We start from the raw sequence: 6,497 nt of genomic DNA on the forward strand, positions 1-6,497 counted from the left end.
AACGGACTCGTATCCGTCACGAGGCTTATTAAGCCACTACAATTCAGAAATCCCGGCAAATTGCCCAGACTGCCCAGAACTCTAATGCTCACTCTCGCACATGCTTTGGCAATGTACCGCGTTACCAGAGGGCCCTCTCTCCAGTGAGCCCGAATGGGAAGAAGCCCTCAAAAGCCCGGACCTCACACTCCAACTCAAGGCCGTCCAGAGGGCCCAAGAACTGGCGGAGCGTCACCACGTTCCCGTCCCGACTTGGGCGTCGCCTGCCGTTTCGGCCCAAGGAGCTCCCCGCGTGCGTTCTCCAACGGCTTATACCCCCTCAGGACCTCAATGAAGTTCTTGACTGACTGACTGACCAATAGGGGAGGGCTGATTGTAGAATTGGAATAGAAAAGTTTGGAATAGCTTTACGTTATTGCGCCCCAAATGAGCTACTATCAGCGTGCGTGTCTACCGTGAGCATAAACTAACGCGCTTGGAAAAGAAAAGGAAATCATAAACGCATTACACGCAATTACTTAAGAGTGTGACGCACAATCCATGCGCGGCACCCTTCTAAAAATTCTTTGGCCCTGAACATTGCGACGGAGCTTAATTCACGCCAACGGCTTGAACTCTGACAGCCACGGAAACGAAAGGCATCGTGCCAGTTTGTATTGACTTGGGCGGGCTTCAATTCCCCAATTTATGCTGACACCACCATTCAGAGCCGTAGCCCTGCACGTTGTTTTAGCCATGTCGAGCCCCCGCAGCAATATATTGCTTCTTCATTAATTCTACTCTTGCTGCTAGAAGTGCAACGCGCGTAACTTTTCACCCAGCTTTGAAAATATGATCACATTTACGAATTCCATGTTTTATTCATTTACTTGAACATGTATTGAGCTATGAGGGCACGTTCAGGACAAGCATTTTCTGGATATGTGCAAAAGTATTGATTAGTCTACCTCATAGAAGAACATTTTTTAACCGCAGCAGTCCTATAGACTGTAAAATATTTTTCAATGTTTATTTACAAAATTATTATCAAATGTAGCTCTGACGACTTCAGTCACGAGCTTCAATTAGCTCGTATAACACCAACACACTTTTGAGCAGTCTCATATAGCTGAGGCTTTCTTTTGTGTGATGAACGAAAACGAATGAGACCTGAAGAATCCTTCGAGCGTAATAATGAAAATATTGAGTGTCTTTAGCATAGGCTTAAGAGGACGAAGGCGAAAGCCTGCGTGCCAGCAAAGGTCGCGGGTGTTGATGCCTTAATTAACGGTACCGTAATTATCGCTGACTTCATTACTTCGCCTTAATTAACACCAAAGGTCGTTGTTTCAACTGCCTTAATTAATTCAATCCTATTTAATTGTGTCTGAACCAACATCACCTCAATTAACACCAAAGGTCGTGGGTTCGAGGGCCTTCATTAGCCATACAAATCTATTTTTGCGATTGGAACACACGAACAGTATTATCAGGACTGAATAATTTGCAACTTCATATTGAATTACCTTACAGATACATGGAACGTGAACGTTTGCTGGCGCCCGTTACAACAGGTAATTTAAGTGTAATAACGATTCAAGCGTGCCGGGAGAAGATCCACGAGATGTGCACCAACGAATTGAAACGGCTCTTCTATGGCTCGATAGCGACGGCCTCTTCAGACATTGATGTCAGAAAATAACCGACAGGCAATTTTTCAGTTTTTCACTGGTCCTATCGGAAACACCTTCCCCTAGCCCCACCAACAATGAAACGCTGCGCTTCATAGAGGACCCAGACCGCAAGAGTCGCGACATTGAGTAACCAGATTGTTGAAGTCGTGGTGGTTGTGAGTTGTAGCAAATAGCGAGTTTAGCCAATGCCATCTAGATATCTCGAGGCCTGTGCAGCCTGCTTTATGACATCATGATAATACTCGTGAAATTTTCATTGCAAAGCCCGGCGTGACGGGAGCGCTGACGTCAAAATCACTGGGGCTTACTCGGGCACATCCCCATTATATCCTATGGCAGTCAGGCCATGTAGCATGACGTCATGGATTGGTGTGTACAGACCTTGTGTTATCTAGGTGGCGTTCGTATAGCCGGGCGATCAACGCTGACAATCACTCCGTGTGAGCGTCTCTTTCAAGGTTACTGAGGTATGTCTCTACATGTCAATCAAACCAGCCTTTCTCAGGAATGCACGAAGGCTTCAGATTTCTATTCGGGCTATTATCGGAATTCGGACCTTTATCAGAACACAAGGCATTGCAGGCACGCATGCTGAGGGTCATTCTTAGCAGGTTCTCAAACGGCGTCCTTTTCATGTCGGTATGTTGAGCAAGACTACTGAAAGTGTTCAATATTTCCAGTATCTTAGCATGCAGTAGAGATGGAAGAATCGGTACGCCCTGTATTAACCATACTGGTATTCGCAGATCCTATGTTGTGGATCTGCTAGCTGTTCGTACGTTACACCCCATCCTTTCTCTCCATCGCGCACATCGAGCGTGTTTTCAGTGTCGCTGTAAGATGTCTCTACAAGAAAACGAGAGGAAATTACCAAAGAAAATGTTGAAAAGCAATTCTTAGTGAAAATAAACTACGTGTGAAGGGTTGCAGAGGACGCAATGAACGAGCTAGTCCAGCTCGTTCTATTTATGTATTTGTGGAATGCCAAGAAAAGTAGGGTGCTGTTAAGAAACGTTAAAATAATCACTAACTTTTTAGTAAGGGCTCAGTTACTTTCGTGGGGCTGTAATTTGTAACTGCAATTCTGTACATCTTGAAAGTGGGTAACTGGCGAGGAATGTACAACTGCGTTCAAAAATTCGTTCGTTCATGCCCCGACTGCCAGCGCCCGAAATCTTCACCCAGATCTCGCCAGCTGGTCTGCAGCATCTACCCTGCTCTAACCGGCCGTTCGGCCGCGTTTGAATCGATCTGTATGGACCACTTCCTTTGACATCAGCTGGTAAACGCTCGGCCATTGTCGCAGACGATCACCTTATACGATACGCCTAAACGGCCACTCTCCCGGCAGCTACAGCGCGCTACGTTGCCACATTCCTGCTTCGCCGATTCATTCGGCGGCATGGTTCACCTCAAGAACTGCTACGCGATCGCGGACGCGTCTTCCTGTCGGATGTAGGTGAAACCCTTTTCAAAGAGTGCCACGTAGTTCATCGCACAACTACGGCGTACCACCCTCAAACGAATGGCCTCACAGAACGCTTCAACCGTACGCTCGGCGACATGCATTCAATGTACGTCGCCTCCGACCACACGAACTGGGACGCCATCCTACCCTATGTAACCTACGTGTATAACAACACTACGCAGACCAACTCTGGATTTTCACCCTATTTCTTACTATATGGTCCGCATCCTTTGCAAACCATCGACACAATTCTGCCGTACCGGCCGGATGCATCCGAGTGCGTGCCTATTTCAGACAAGGTCAGACATGCAGAAGAGTGCCACGACCACGCGCGGGCCTTCCGATGATCAAAAGCGCCGGAGGAGCATCCGCGGTCACGCGACTTTCACAGGGTCACCTTCTCAGTCCCTTTCACTGCCCCTGGCGTCTCTTCAAAACTGGTTCCGAAGTCTGAAGTCCCTTATCGTGTCCTCGAACGCGCATCTCCTGTCAACTGTGTAATAGAACCAGTTGATCCATCTTCAGACATGCGCCGCCGTGGACGAGGCATTGTCCATGTCGACCGTCTAAAGCCTTACTACCACCATCGTGACGAGCTGTTAGGTCGCCGGTCGGCTTCCTCTTCGCTCCCGGGGGTGATTGTAACGAAGAAGAGAGACGCTAGTGGGTTCAGCGCTCTTGCTCGGCAACAGCTCTCGTGCCGAGCAACAGTCTACGGTCACTGTCCTGACCATTGACGCTGCGCTGCTCCGAGCTTTGCTAAATAAACACTCAAGAATATATATATCTATGGTCTAAAAGAAACGCCCTCTATATAAGCGAAGAATTTCGGCAGTGAGCACTACGGCACGTTTTACGTGGCTGACTTCGACCGGAGCTCATTGGCACGGGTACTATACATGGAGCCATAAGACGATGAAACGTACCGCGACGTGATTGCACGTCGGGCCGACTTTTTCCGGCTTCAATTTTTTTTCCATTTAACGCTTCTTCTGTAGTTTATTTTCCTTCATCCACGAGTCAAGGCCGTCTAGCGCATACGAGCTGCTGGTTTCAGTCTAGCTCGCCTTTGCGCATACATACTGCCATGCAGACGAGACCCTCCGAGAGAAATGGTACCCACAGCAGTGAATGATGGAACACAGTAGGACGCCTCAAGCAATAAAGCACTGCTGCTCGTGCTCTATAGACGACTGCGCAGGAGATGCCGTACACTCATCATCGTACAACTACTGTATGAAGCACGAACTTTCTGTTCTGAAGGAAAAAGACATAAAAATAAATAAATAAATAAATACATAAATAAATAAATAAATAACATCATCTGCGCTTTCATCGAGTATAGGCTTGAATACAATCGAAGGAACACATCTGTTTCTTTTATTTTTTAAAGTGCACTAGTTATTGGCTTTGGGAAATTCCCATGAGAACACAACACAGATTAAGCATGATAGGAGAGTCTCGAACGAGTAAATTTTTTTTTTTTCGTTCAGACCAACTTGCATATTGTACAAGAAACGCTGTGAATAGCTCATGTTTTTAATATCTGACTGCCTCGGTGCTTTAAGTACTTGTCACAAAATAAAATTAGAAAATGAAATTTCAATAAACATGTCGCTCGGCTATCTTCAGTCATCTGAAATCTTTGTTCAAGAAGGCAAGTAGGTCATGTCGTCAAGGATATGTCTCGTATAACAAAAGTGCGTGCAGAATTGGGCTTTACAGTTTTCGGGAGATCAGCAAAACATGCCATTTTTGCATTACATGGCGAGCGTGCAAGCGCGAACTTAAGCTTTGTAGCAAAATGCTCAGCCACGATAGAATTGTAGAAGGGACGTATAGCACGCAAAATTTTAAGTACAAAGAAGAATACAAATCGAGAAGTTATACAAAGTACGAAGATATTTTCCGAGACCCACATCACCCAGGACGCGTAATTGTATCGAATGCGACACCTTTGGCACAACTCGACAGTTTCTAAAGTGCGTCACATACTCCCATGCTGCACTGTGTACGCTATTGAGCCACAGGCAACTTACTCTTATATATAGCAACGATGGCTCCAGAGCGAGAACTTTTGTAGGCTGCGATATCTAATGTGCAGTTCCGTACTAACGAGGCCTAATCATCTTACATGGCCAGAATTGTGGGGCACCAGTAACAAGAGGGATAACAGAAACGACACGGGCAGACGTTTCTGTCATCCGTGCTCTTATTGATGCGCCACAGTTCGGGGGAATAAGCACGCACCAACTAGCTCAACCAAGTGTCTTATGATTCATGGGCTTATCTCACCTCGTAATGCTGTTGAAATCTCGGCACGAGCCCCACGATATGAAGAATGGTCAGAACAATAACCCAAAGCCAAAGGCGCTCATCTTTCTAGTAGGAACGTTTGACCTGCGTCAGAGTACACTTTATTCGGTCGTCACGTCACTTTTATTATCGCTTTCTTCACCTTAAGATATTTCGCTGCTATCCATTTGTCGTCATAGTGCAGGTTAAATAAGAAAAAAACAAACGCAGAGTAGAAGGAATTTCTGCCTGCGATTTCCAGCTCGGAGATTCACCTTTTTGACATGCGAGCCGCGGTGCATGTGCTTGACTTTTACGGTCAATGGCTGCCGCGCGGAAAAGGCTCGTGTAGTGTCTCTTTAATTGGCGCCTCATCAAGCCACCTCAAGGAATTTGTTTATAATGCAGAAGTAGCAGAGTGCCGTTCAGGTAGCGTAATTCTTCCGCGAGCGTACTTAGAAAGGGTTCTGTAGCTGCATAGATGTAAACAGGTGAAATGTCGAGAGGCCACAGAGCAACGAGGCAAGCTACCCTCCCCACAGCAGAAGCTCTCTGTCTTGGCTTCGGCGAACGCCTGCACCGGTGTGGCAACACTCGCCACCACCATTCTCGCCTGCTTTCTTTTGTCGGCCTCGTTTCCTCGCCGTCGGACGCATTCTGGGAGGCAGATTTTTTTCAGCCTTCCGTTTCGCCGAAAATATGGAGTCCGTGCTGTTACTGGCTACTTTTGCGCTCCATGCGCCATGCATGTGACGCAGAAACGGCGCACGTGTGACACACACACACACACACACACACACACACACACGCACACGCACACGCACGCACGCACGCACGCACGCACGCACGCACGCACGCACACACACACACACACACACACACACACACACACACACACACACACACACACACACACACACACACACACACACACACACACACACACACACACACATTCACGGCTACCTATCGTAAGATATTTCGCCGGAATAGCTGCAACCAAGCACGCTGGAGCAACCGGGAAACAACTGCGGAAGGCAGAGCCGACAACGCGCGACTGT

General features: G+C 47.3%; 1 long non-coding RNA gene across 1 annotated transcript in view; it reads right to left on the minus strand.

Moving 5' to 3' along the window:
- LOC142570879 (uncharacterized) overlaps window positions 1-5,566 on the minus strand; it is a 42,474-nt gene extending 36,908 nt beyond the window's left edge. Inside the window, exon 1 of the long non-coding RNA XR_012825704.1 lies at window positions 5,437-5,566. This is a non-coding gene — a long non-coding RNA (uncharacterized LOC142570879). The remainder of the gene's footprint in view (window positions 1-5,436) is intronic.
- Between the last annotated feature and the right edge of the window lie 931 nt (window positions 5,567-6,497).

This window comes from Dermacentor variabilis, chromosome 1, assembly GCF_050947875.1.
Source record: "Dermacentor variabilis isolate Ectoservices chromosome 1, ASM5094787v1, whole genome shotgun sequence".
Lineage (NCBI taxonomy): Eukaryota > Metazoa > Arthropoda > Arachnida > Ixodida > Ixodidae > Dermacentor > Dermacentor variabilis.